Source organism: Falco naumanni, chromosome 3 (assembly GCF_017639655.2).
Source record: "Falco naumanni isolate bFalNau1 chromosome 3, bFalNau1.pat, whole genome shotgun sequence".
In the NCBI taxonomy this organism is placed as follows: Eukaryota; Metazoa; Chordata; class Aves; order Falconiformes; family Falconidae; genus Falco; species Falco naumanni.
In genome coordinates, this window is record NC_054056.1 from 76374971 (window position 1) to 76388265 (window position 13295).

A 13295-nucleotide genomic window follows, 5' to 3' on the forward strand; every position below is an offset into this window, starting at 1 on the left:
TCCTGCTCCAGGAGGTACAGGGGATTCTGCCATTTTTATATCAGACCAGCAATTTCTACATCAGCTGTTTGCAATTAACCTTTTTCTTCTATCTCTCTTCGCAAACCAGCTGAAGATCAAAGGCTCAAAGCCAGAGCGCCAGGTTTATCTCAATATGTTGTGTCTGAGCCATGGTTTTTGACAGGCTGGAAGTGGCTGTACAGGATCTGGGCAACAGTTGCTCCCAGTCCTGGTTTTGCACCCCTTTCTGGAAGGGATAACTGGGAAGCAGCCAGTGGTGTGTCAAGAGGCCGGGTACTATGGCTTGTCAATGAAGTTTGCGGGGGTTAAACAGCACACTCTCTATCTCTCAGCCGTAGCAGACTTACAAGTGCTATCAGAGAAAGCTCTCATGCCAATGTCTTTGTATAAATACATATTTATCATTGTACTGAAAAGTGCAGGGAGTTGCCATAAGATACAGCTGTCCTTCCCGAGGGCTGTGGCAACCTAAGGATGGGCTAAATCATCCCCAAGACTTTTTGCTGTTGCCTACATGCCTGCCTGTGTCCTGCTCCGCTCCACTCAGTGCTGTGTCCTGCTGGGGTGCAGCTCCCTGCGTGCAATTTTTGGGGGTTCACTCCCTCTCTGGAGCCTGCTGGAAGAGACGGGCTCTGGTAGGTCTGAGCTGTGCACAGTCTTCACGGGGTTCCGGCTCCCCACACCGGCACTTCAGGGTCTGCAGGCAGCCAGCTGTGCCTCAGGACCCCTCCATCCCTCTCATCCAGACACTTTCACCCAACATATCAGGTGGAAGTGGCTGGACCTTGACCAATTTTTAATTACCAGTGCACTGATTGAAACTGTGGCAGTGGCAGCTACCTGGAGTCAGTAGGAATTGACTCCTGTCATGTGGTGGGTATAATCTGCTCTCACTGTGATCCTGCCGTGGGACCCGTGCCAGGAGAGCAGAAACCGGATTTTCAGAGGCGGTGAAAGCCCGCAGCTTCTGCCAGCAGAGCAGTGTGACAGCTCCTCCATGCCACTGTGAACATTGGGCCACAATCCCCGGCCAGCCCTTGTGTGTAGGGTACCACTATTAGATAGCATTGTGGCATGCCATGCTGTGTTCTCAAATAAAGAGAGGAAGGAAAAGGATTTTAAGTAAACAAGAATGGAGCAGTTCACAGAGCCGTCCGCCACTGCCAGGCAGCCTCGTCAATAACTTGCATACTTGCCTTGGACTGCAGATTATTTTAATGTCAGCACAGATGCCATTTCTGGAAACTCCCTGCAGACCAAGGACATCAGAGGAGCCATTTTATTGTACTTGATGGGTGAGCGCAGGAGGCAGAGGTTAATACGACTGGTATCATGCACAGAGTATGCAGAATAAAAGAGGCAGTCTGAAAAGTTCATGTGAAAAATGTTTCATTTTCTCTATACGTGCTGAAGAAAAACACATCATTTCCTCCAATTCCTGTTTTTAAATGCACATTCATGATTTTTGCAGCCGCTAACGTGTGTAACGCAGCACCGTAAGGCTCTCCTGAGCATAAGACTTCTCACCTAATATGCACATACTTAACTGCCTCTGAAACTCATTTATCTACACCAGCTACTTCCAGACTCCCTGGCATAAAACAGTTTTGCACCAAAGCTGTGTTTGTATTCTCGTATGTGACAACACCACATGAGGTGTTTTGGTGTTATTTTGTAAAGCCTCTCTTTTTCCTGCACATGAACCACATTTGTCTACGGGTGTGAGGAAGCCCTCCCACCTGCTTTGGCTTTGGAGAGAGATTTGAGAAAACAGTAGTTGTGTTTTGAACACTGCGTCAAATTAAGAAAAATAGAATATTTTTCTACATACTCTAAAGAATACTTAAGAGCATAAAAAGGTTTGGGATCACGTTTTCAGATACCCTCACCAGAAGTCACAGCAAGTTTTACGCTGTGGAAGCTTTCCAGACCCGCCATGTGCCCAGCCCAGGCAGCGTGCTGCTTTCAGGGCACCTCGGTGGTGCCATGACACCCAAATGCCCAAAACCACCTTAAGCACAAACGTCATTGCACGTGCTGGAGGGCTGCCAGCACAACCCCTGTTTGTAAAGGTGACTTTTGTGTCATAGAGAAACCTCCTTGCACACCGGGCTGTGAAGAAGGAGTACCTGCTGTTCCTAAATAATTAAGTCTTCCTAAACCTCTTAGGGAGCAGCACAGACAGGAGAGGGAGAAGAAAAGGGTTTGCTGTTGCTAACATGGGCATATTTGTAACACCATGAAGGTAAAGCTTAGGGAGATGCTGGGAAGGGATGGGAAAGGATGCTCAGGTCACTAATTATCGTGTGGTTCTTTATTATTATAGGGCTGAACAGGGACCCTGGTGCAGCAAAGGTGAATGTACAAGCCCCAGGTGATGACCTGGGAATGGGATGGAATGGGATGGGATGGGACGGGACGGGACGGGATGGGGTGGGATGCCCCCACAGGCGAGTAGGGGGCTGGCCAGCTGCACCTCTCTGAGCATGATACATCAGTTTGTCCATGCTGTGAGAGCAGGGAAGAGGGTGCCGTGATGTCCCAGACCTGACTATTCAGAGCAGCCATGAGTGCTTATGAAGACAAAATACTAATGCGTTGGCTGGCTGAATGCTCAGCCTCGGTGAATGCTGAGAAAGCAAAGGGGCTTCAGCTATTTCGAAGACAACAAATCCAGACAAAAGATGCAGTAAAGCTGACTGTAACAGCATATGCCACAAAAAGTTAGCTCCTCATCCTTTGTAGCCAGGATGGGCTGCAGCTGCAACATGGGGGAGAGAGGGGGGGCAGAGCAGGAGCGCAGCTGCTCCCCGTCACGTGGGGAGAGCCCACACAGCACCTCCTGGGGATGGCTCAGAAAAGAGGAGGGAGGGAGGGGGCCTGGCCCAGGATCTGCCGCGATACCACTACCGAGGGGAAGCAGGTATGTCAGGTGAGGGACAGTGAGCACCAGACTACACACCAAGGTGCTCCTGTGCACATCACCATCTGAGTAAAAAAAAATCAGAAGGGTTGGAGGCGGTGAAGTTGATGGTGGCTGTACGGCGCTGTAGAAAGATACCTGTGCTGTCCTCCTGAAGTCCTGAAGTGGGTTTTGTTCATTTGGAAAATGCAACGCTTTATTAAGGCTGTTGATTCACCATCAGTTGAGCTGGAAGAATAATGGACGGATAAACTGGGCTTTTTTTTAACCCCAGATGCTTAATAAACCTATTCCTGAACAGACAAGCATATATATTACAAATTCAGATGGGACAGTTGGGAACTAGCAAGTAAATCTGGGTGGAGAACCCTCCGCATTACATCCTTGAAACTATTTTGCAGATTTCATAGATTATCCATCAGGGTTCAACATGCAGCAGTGCTACAGGCCAGGAGTGATATTCGTGAAGAATTTAAGCACATAAAGTTAATGATGTGAGAACAGGTATTCACTGCTGTAGTTGAGGAGGAGGAGTTTGGTACAGCATCTATATAAGGACAACACAAGCAGTGAGAGATTAAAACGTATATGGGTAGCAACAATGAGAGAGAATACCAAAGAGCAGAGATGTCATGTGTGAGGCATGGGGTGATTCTGAAAAGAGTTAAAAAAGATGGTGCTGCAAAGGTTAAAGCTGTAACTCAAATGCAGATAGAAAAAAAGGATTTAAATCAAGCGATGGATGCCGTCAGGTACCTAGGTGCTTGTATATCACCAGTGTGAAGGAAAACATATACCTTCCTGAGATGGCTGCAGCACAAAGCGGACGGGATTGAGGCATGGCAGACCTGGCATCATCCAGCCAAAACACCCACTACCACAGCTGTCCCCTTGCTGGGAGTGACACCACACACCCCCTGACCCATCAGTGGGTGCTGCTGAGACCATCATAGCACCGAACTGTGGCTTCTTAACACTGCGATTGCGGCAATAGTGGATTTGAGCACTCAAGTCAATGCGATTTCCATCACTAGGACCTTTTTCTGATTCCCCATAACTTTCTCAAATTAATTCTAGGGTTTCTTGCTCAAGCTTTCCTCATGAATGACTTGTTGTTTGAAGGGGTCGGGGAAATAAAAAGGCAGAAATGCAACCAGAAATCCAGTCTCCTTTTCAATTCTTACAAAGGGATTTAACCAAATGCAACCATTTGACCTGAATATTCCAAACAAAACCAAACAGACTTCATTCAGGCATAGCACAACCTCGCAGATCTCTGTGGAACAATCCAAATTCTAAGGAAACTAAAGTAATTCTTTCTGCATAGACATGGTAAAACTGGATTAATAGGCTGGGGAGTAGCTATCATACAGCTATGCACATACTGAGCTCCTGAGCACCTTTCAATTTTTTTTCCCCATCTTCTTCTCCTGGAGTATCTCCGAGCATGATGAATTCCACCGAAATATGTAAGCATAAACTCCACTGAAACGCCCAGGGCAACTGGACTGTAGAATAACTTCTCAATAGCATATTATTAGATATATATATCAATAGGTCATATTATTAGTTGAATTCGCTGATTGAGAAACTGATGTTTATAACCTGCCTTACCAGCACAGGACTGGGATAAGAATGCCAGTATCATATTGCCTAAAAAAAAGGTAGTAAAAACAATGGGCAAAAACATAGGGTAGGAAGGGAACTGATGCTGTGGAGAAGTTGAGAACAGAGACACAGCAAGAAAAGGAGCTTAAACCCGCTACTTAACAGGACTGCAGCATCTCAGAAAAGTGTGTTTCTTCTCAAGGAACATGAAGTATTTTTAATATATTGGATCCTACCTATAGCTCCTGCCTGCGCATCCTCATGTCAAGCAAAGCCTAGGAAAAGTACTCATTGCCTGAAGCACAACAGGATGCGATGGTAGGCTGAGAATTTGCAGAAGACACAAAAGATCAAGCCAAATTCTGCAACTCGCTGTTCATTTTAGCTGAGAGATTAAAATACTAGCAAAAAAAGGAAAAGATGGAGCAGATGCAGCATCTCCATGGGGCTTCTTCTCACAGCCGCCTTCCTGTTCCTGCCTTGTGCTTTCTCGTCCTCTGGAGTGTCGCGGCAGTCCCAGTTACTAAAAAGGCACACGGCAGCACCGCAGTGTGCCGGAGCAGGCGCCCATGGGGGGCAGCGGGGGGATGGATGCAACCCGAGGCAATTCCGAGAGACACTTGCGTCTTCTTTGGAGGACATAGGACGGCCCCATTTTGGGGCAAGGAGCCATCTGCTGTCGGATGCAGAAACTCCCGGCTTTCTGGTGCAAGATGACCTGCAGGCTATTCCTGGAGAGGTGGGGGGGAGGGGGAGGGAGGGGATCCTGTGCAGGCTGGGCCCCCCAGGCTGGTCGCTGAGTGGAGAGCGGGAGAGGTTTGGTGGCCCTCCTCCCTCTCCGGGCCAGCACCGCACTTGTCCCACTTGCACAGCATCCAGCCTGTGGTTTCACAGGGCTCCCTGGCCGCATCCTCATGAACAGAGAGTTATTGTCACTGCGTGGGCAATTACCTTCCCCAGCAATTACACCTCCTTCTGTGCCGGGGGAGAGAGCCAGGCAGGCTGGGGGCACCCAGCTCTCCCTCTTACATAAATTCAACAACCACCAAAAAAGGTTTCAGTGAACTGGAAAAAAATGCTCAGCAACACAGGAAATAATTAAAGATTAATTTCACTCCAAAGAAGACAATTTCATTTTGTTTTACCTTTTAAAGTCCTGAAACATAAATATTTCCAAAGTGAAACATCATTTGAAAATACAGAATTGAGTATTTTCCTTTTGAAAATTGTAGATACTTTCATTTGAAAACCTGAAATTAAATGCTGGAGTATTTTTTTTTTAATTGTCACAACTGTTCACCAAAACCACAATGAACTTGGCCAATACTTTCAATGGACTTACAGTTGCATTTTTTTTCCGAATCATTCACTCCCTTGAAAATAAACTGTCCCACCATGAACCAAGAGCACAGCCTCGGCCCTTCAGTATGCAGAAAGTCTGTATTTCCATTCATCGCTCCCTAATGTACATTAAAGATCGCACATAAGATAAAATTATTGAGCAGTGTAAACCATGCATAGTGGGAAAGAGAAGAATGATGAGGTGTATCCGCCAGGCTCGATCCACATCAGTCACTGGCTTCCTCAGCAAATTCCTTACTCAGCTGAAGTCAACAGCAAAACTCTCAGCAGCATCAGGAGTTTCAGGGGTTTGTTTTATTATAATTCCTCATCCCCAAATTTGCTCTAAAGCACCACTTTTTAACCTGAAAACCTGGAGCCACTCTGGAAAAAAACCCTCAATCCACAACACCCTGATGCTCCTCAGAAAATGTGTTTCGGAGGCTGTGGTGCTGCATCCTGATGCTGCCACGGTGCACGCAGGGACTTTCAGTCCACAGGTACCAGATGCTGTGGTGACGAGCAGCTGACAGCGCCATGCTGGTTCCAGCACATGCACACACGTGTGCACATGCACACCCTGCCTCTCCCAACACACACAACAAAGAAACCCCGTGCCCTCCCCAGCCTCTGCAGCATCGTGCATTCCCTGCTGCACAGCTCCCACGTGGAACTCCAACATGTCTTCAAATGATTCTGCTATGGCTTTTTTAATTCCAGATCAATTATTTGCTTTTTCTGTCTATATAATGGCTATGCTCTTATCAGTGATGTTTTTCTCTCTCACCCATTTCCTCTCTTTTTCCTTCCCTTTTTTTTGGGTGTGGGGGTGTGTGTGTGTGAGGATTGGAAGCTGCTAATTAACTCTTTGCACAACAGGGTCCAAGGCACTCATCACCACCCGACAAAGGTGGGGCTGGGAGGAGGAGGGGGAGCGAGAAAGATGACACAACAAACACGAGGCTGTGCAGCAGCCGGTTCCAGACACAACATCTGCAGAATGAGGCCATTTTTCTGTAACTCTAATCTCATAATTCATTGTTTGTGTGGTGTGGGTTACAGTAGCTGAAAGGGGGGATAACAGCAGGTCAATTTGGCACAGAAGTGCGTTTGAATCTGCAATGAGGGACTAGCCCACCTTCTGATGAGCTGCTGAACCGCGGCCAGAAATAGAGAAAATAAGGAGGAAAGTGGCTTAAAAGGAGAAACAAGACCCTTGAAATTGTATAAACCTACCAGAAAGACTTATTCCTTTGAATTTGCGGGGGTAGCATGCATATGGCAAGCGCCAGGGGGATGTGACAGCCTTTTCCTTGCCGCTGCTGCTGTTCATTTACTTTTTGGGCTCCCGTGAACGCAGGCTGCTGGCTTGGCTCCTGCGGCCGGGGTCTCGCCGGCACTGCCGCAGCCGGGCGCCATGGTACTATCTGGCTCCTCGGTCCTGCCAAGCCTTTTGCCCCGTTTTTTTTTTTCTGCAAGGGAAAAAAAATATTTTTTTTGCCCACAACATTAAAGGATGCCCGCGCCCAGCACAAGCGATTGTGCGAGAGGTGTATTGGTTAGTGTTAGTGGCTGATTAGTAAACTTCTCATTTCAAACCGCAAAAAACATAGCATGTCAGCTTAAATTAGCTAACAGCAAGGGAGTGTCCTTCTCGGTTTGCAGGCCACAGCACATCTGCTCTTCGAAGAAAGAGAACGAGCAAAATAGGGTTGGGTGGTTGATGGTGGGTTGGGTTTTTTTTTGCCTCCCCTCAGCCTCCCATTTGTGCGTGCGTTCATAAATATCCTGATGAGAGGCTGCCTCTGTGGCTGGCATGTGGGAAGGGGGAAGGAGGGTGGATAAAGAGCGATTCTCCGCCTGTGCGGGGACACCCTTCCTCCCCTCCCCGCCACCTCCTCTTCCTCCCCCTCCCCTCGCCGTTTGACCTTGAGTTCGTTCTCTGCTCCTGCTCCCACTCCCCTCCTCCCCCTGCCCGCCTGCATCTGGCATCCGAGGCAGGCTGGTGCAGCTGGGGGGCCGAAAATCCCCCTCCCCACGCCCCTTCACCCCCGCGGCTCCAGGCGGGGCGTGCGGTGGGTGCTGCCCATCCACCCCAGCACAGCCCCTGGGACGCAGGGGGCTGAGGGCTAGGAGCAGCCCCCTTGACTCCCCAACACGGGTGTCCTGTGCCGTGGTGCTGCCGCTCAACGCCCCTAATCCGGTTGTCTTTTCCAGCAGCGTATTGGGGAACAATGGACGGCCTTGTGCCGGCCCGGGCTGCCCGTCCCCGTCCTTGCAGCTGGCGCGTCCACCGGTGCTAAGCTCCAGTGAGCAGGATCAGCTGAAACCCTCATTCCCCTTCACCCTCTTCAAGGGCTTCCCTATCCACTGGGGCCGCTATCGGTTACACGAAACATTTGGTTCGCAATGGGCTGTTTGTGCTGGGAGGCAGAGGGACCTTCCAGCAGCAGGCAGTGATCCTCGGCAGAAAAAGCTTGCCCTGTGTTAGTTTACAACAGTTTCACCCACACAGAAAAGTACAATGGAGACAGATCATGCACAATGACAGGCTGCCAGCGGCTCCAGGGGATCCATAATTTATGATGTTTTTCTTACCGATCTGGTTTTGGATTTCACAAGCAGGCCCGTTTCCTTCCCATTTGTTGCTTCCTTCCGTCCCCGTTTCAAGAAATTGAACACCGGGCTCAAACAGGAGAGAGAGCAGCAGCGGCCGTGCAGCTCTCCCAGGTGGCTGAGTTTGCCCGGGGCGGGTGGGTGTTCCCCAGCCCCCCCTTGCCACCCCAAGTCCATCACAGAGAAAGGAGGATGCCCTGACACACACCTCGCCGTATCTCAGCTTCTGATGAGTGGCAGCCTGTGATATGTGCTGCTGCTGCCCTGAACCACACTCAGGTTCACCGGGTCACCCGGCAAAAGCAGGGCTGCCAGGACTCCCAGCAATTGGCTGATTAAAGGTAAGGAGGTTAACGTTGGCTTGTAAGGATTGTTCTTACTCAAATAAATAAGAATCAAAACTTAATCTCCTCTGTCGTTCCTATCTAGTTGCTCCCTTGCCAGAAGTAGATGCACCGGGGCAAGATGCGGGGGTCAGGCCCCCCCCCGCAGCCAGCAGGGCTGGTCCCTCACATCCCGACACCGAGGCGTGGCGCTACGGGGGGTTGCTTGCCCAATGGGCCAAGCCTGAACCGTGCACCTGGGGGGACCCCCTCCCCCCAATTTCAGATCGGAAACCAGACTGCTGGCTGCAGCCCCCCCCGCCCCGCCCCCACTGGGGAGCCCACCCGCGCGGAGGGGGACGAGGCAGCGCCGGGGTCCCACCGCCCCCCGCGGGCCGGCCGGGGAGGGGCGGGGGCTGCGTGCCCCTGGCCCCACGCCACGGCCGCGGCCCCGCTGCAGATGGCTGGGTCACCCGGGTGGTTTGCAAATGACCAAGTAAGGTTAAAACCACAGTCACTGTGGTTACCGGCAGCTGTGATTAGTCACACAGTAAGTGATCCAATTATAGCAACCCCTCCCCCGCAACACCCCCCACCTCATCTGTTTAAAAGGAAAAGCCCAGGCCTCCCTTAACTCGATTTCAGCACGGGTTTGTAGCCAAAAGAAAAAGGACCCTGAAATCGGACAGGGAAAAGCGGGGAGGGGGGAGCGGGGGCGCGGCTGCCGTGTCCAACCTGCCGCGGCTCACGGCGCTGGGCAGCCGCGCCCGCCCCCGCGGGGGTGCACCGAGGGCTCCGGCACCGGGCCGGCCGCCGGGGGGGGCGGGGCAGCGGCCGGGGCAGGGGGCACGAACGGCTGCCGTGGTGCCCGCCGCGTGTCCTCGGCAGGTCGGTCCATCTCTGCCACCGCGGTTTGCTGACCCCTCTCTCGCCTGCTTCCCACCCGCATTGCTGTGCAGCTCAGCTTCCTTTCCTTCTTCTTCTTTTTTCCCCTTTTTTTTTTGGTGTGGGTTTTTTTGTTTGTTTGTTTGTTTGGGGGGGTGTGTGGTTTTTTAATAACAAGGATTTCAGCCCGTTTCAAGGGGCCCCCCGGCTCACCTCCCGAACGGCGGTGGTCTTCAGAAACGCGTTTCCCCCCTGGCCAGGCCCAGGCTGTGCCACCGGCAGGCAGGGGCCGGGGCCGGCTGCCCGCCCCATCCTGCTGTCCCCCAGCTGGCGCCGGGAGCAGGTGACGGGCACCTGCGTCCCGCACGGCCGGGTGCGCCCCCCGGGCCCCTCCCCGGCGGCCACCGGGTGGTGCGTGGGGCGGGTGGGAAGTGGGGGAGGGGGGGCATTAATTTGCCGCGTGGCAGGCGGCAGTGCCTGCCCGCAGAGCGTGGAGCTGGGCACCACCTGGGCACCAAAGCCACTGTCCTGCCTGCGGGAGCCTGCGCCCTGTGAATCCCGCAGGCATCTCCGCAGAGCCCTGTGCGGCAGGGCACGCTGCTACAGGGCACGCTGCTGCTGCCGTCACTCACTGGTGTTTATTGTCGTCTTTCAGTGCAGAGCAATCCCTGGGGCGCACACAGGCTCGGTAATGCTGATCCTGTACCAGATCCTTCGCCACCTCTCCTTGCACGTGTGGTTGTTTTGGCCGTGCAGTGCTTGCATGTAACCACCCCAGCTGCGAGCATGGGTGCTCTTCTTTAGCAGGGCGGGGGTTAGAAATGGCTAAAGCAAACCTGCAGGTGAACAATAATGCCACAACTTTGTTCCCATGCTGCCGACTTTCACCCCAATGCAGTTTTATGGCTCAGCTGTAAATCCTTGGGAAACCAGCTAGTGGAGACCCTGATCCTTCAGCATGGTGTTCGCTGCGGCATTCATGGGGTGAGCTGCTACAGCCCCAGCCCTCCTCCATCTCATGGATGGAGCCACTTTGCTCCCAGCAATGGGCTTCACAGCTCCATCTCATGTACACCTCGGGTTCTATCTGGTCAGGGCTGAAGAAACACCCACAAAACCTGAGGGCCCTGTCCTGAAGGAGGGCGAGGGAGGGATGGGAGGTGGTAGACTGACCCCAGTTGCACTGTGGGGTGGCTTGGGGGGCTTGTCAAGACCCTGCTGGGAAAAATCTCTCCTCTTGAATTATGGGGGAGTATGTGGCTCCTGTCATGGCCATTTGCTGTCCACATGCTGACAAATCACTCCTGGCTGAGGGCAGTGCTGTCCTGGGGATCATACAGCAGTTTGCAGTGGGTTTCTTGGCATTTCAGGGCGATTGCTGTGAGATACTACCCAAAGTATTTCTGAGGGCAAGATAGAGGTGGGCACCTCCCTCTCTGCCCACCAGATCCTGATACACTTTGACTCAACACGTTCCTGACTCCCTGAATAACTGGGAACTTCCCTGGAGGTCTTCCAACAGGTGCGCTCTGTTATGTTTCTGGCCTGCTGATGTTGCCTTCCTGCTTGAACTTCCCTGCTTTTCCTGTCTTGTCCCGTCCCCTGCCTACCTTCCTGCCTGTTGGGAGAGTTTCTTCCCACTCCTGCCTCCAGGCAAACCAAGGAAAACGTCCTCTCCCCCCTCCATAGGGATGTGTTCCCCTTGTGCAGCCGCTTGTCAAGTGCAAGCAAAGTGCCCTTCTCTTTGGAGACGGGCACTTCAGCTGCAACACCCACCGTGGTGGGAGCCCCCCTGCACCACCAAGATGTGGAGGACCATGTCTATCTACCTCTTCCCTGTCTGCCCACCCTCCTGGCCTCCGGGTCAGGATTTGGCAGAACTGCACTGGCACAATAAAATAATCTAGTCCCTTCTTGGACTGGTGCCAGCTCCATATCAGCAGCCTGGGTAAGCAGCAGCAGATGTCAGGCCTCAAAGAGCCTTTTCCCAGTGGAGGGGAAATGAATGACATGAAGTCTAGGCCAAGGTGGTCCAGCCACAGCCACCACGGTGCCTGGAGAATGGGCATTCTTCCTGCCTCTGTGAGCACAAGGATGAATGGACGAAGGGAGGACTGGGGCATCCCACCTGCCACTTGAAGGTCCCCTCAGCCTGAGGCACTTGCTTCTGAGGGCACTGCTTTTCCTAAAGAAAGAGAAGGGTCTCATGAAGGTTGGGAGCATGCGTGGCCAGACCCTAGAAGTGACAACCAAGCAGGGTTAAACACATTCTGAGCGTTAGTTATTTTCTAGTTGCCAAAGCGTGCCAGTCCCCCAGTGAGGCTAACTGGGCTGCATGAGCCCTTTTTCTTAGCACGACGAGCCCGTGCCCTGGGAACTGAGACAGGGAGCAGTCAAAAAACTCCTCTGGCCCTTTGCACAGCATCCTCTTCAAGTTGTACCACCTCTGCTCAGAGCATCTTCCCAAGGCCAGTATAATTGCACATGAAGCAACAGGACTGGGATGGCAATGTGTAACGGGCACCCCACATAAGTCCTGCCCGTGAGGTTACAAGGACTGTCAGAAACATCACCATTAGTGGCGCTTGTCGTTTGCACACCAATGAGATATAGAAGCAACTCCCAAGAGAGGGATTACATTTTCTCCACATTTTGGCAGAGCTGGTTCCTGCCAGTTAAACAGTTCGTGTTTTAAAGTCTGATCCAAAACCCACAAAGTCCTGCAAACCTTGATCGGCTGTCATTCAAATTCTTTGTGAGTAAAGAAGTGGAAAGAGAAAGAAAATAATTTTCTTTAATGAATGGAAGGGAAGGAAGAAATTCCCAAATAATTATAAGTGTGTTTATAGTGACTCCCACTGTTTTATGCCTGCGACCCTGGGTCAGATGTGGGGTTTTGTAGAGATCCATCCATAAGTACATAATACACTTGTCATAGATGAGATCAGCTCTGATGTATTTTTCTGGCAGCTTCAGAGCCGTCATATTTTCAATGTTTTGTCCAGTCAATCACATCTCAAATGGTGGGGTTTCCATCACATCCCACCACTGTCTTGTAGGAGCTCTTTGTTAGGACAGTTTCTCAGTGTTGGCAGTAACTCTCTGGGTAGAGAAAGATGAGCCTTGTTTGCAATTTGCCTAAAGATGACTTGTTTTATTTGTAACAACTGCATGTAAAATGTAATCCCTTGCAGTTCTTCTGGCTCTTACCAGCCTGACTCGCATGGATCAAGGAGCATATACCTACGTGGCTGAGCACGATACTGTGCAGAGCTGCCCTGGGCAGACCTGAGCAGCCATCCTCACTGACTGGAGGCAATAAACCTCTGCTAGCTCACCAGCCCTGCTGGGAACATCAACCTAGGATGAGCAAGACACCTGTGCTGCATCCAGCACCAGATGTAGCTCCCTGAGAGCCAACTAGTGAGTCTCAGCCATGCCAGCAGACACCCACTTAATGGCACTGTAAAGGTGGTGTCAAGCTCAGCCGCAGTACCTTGCAGTGATGAGGAGCAGGCAGCACAGCTGTGAGAAGTGTGTAGCCCGGAGGTGTTGCTAATGGGCAGCCACAGGTTCGC

At 51.6% G+C, this 13295-nt stretch overlaps 1 long non-coding RNA gene across 1 annotated transcript in view; it reads left to right on the forward strand.

Moving 5' to 3' along the window:
- The first annotated feature begins 8497 nt into the window (after positions 1-8497).
- Positions 8498-13295, forward strand: part of LOC121085565 — a 34390-nt gene continuing 29592 nt past the window's right edge. Inside the window, exon 1 of the long non-coding RNA XR_005827106.1 lies at positions 8498-8850. This is a non-coding gene — a long non-coding RNA (uncharacterized LOC121085565). The remainder of the gene's footprint in view (positions 8851-13295) is intronic.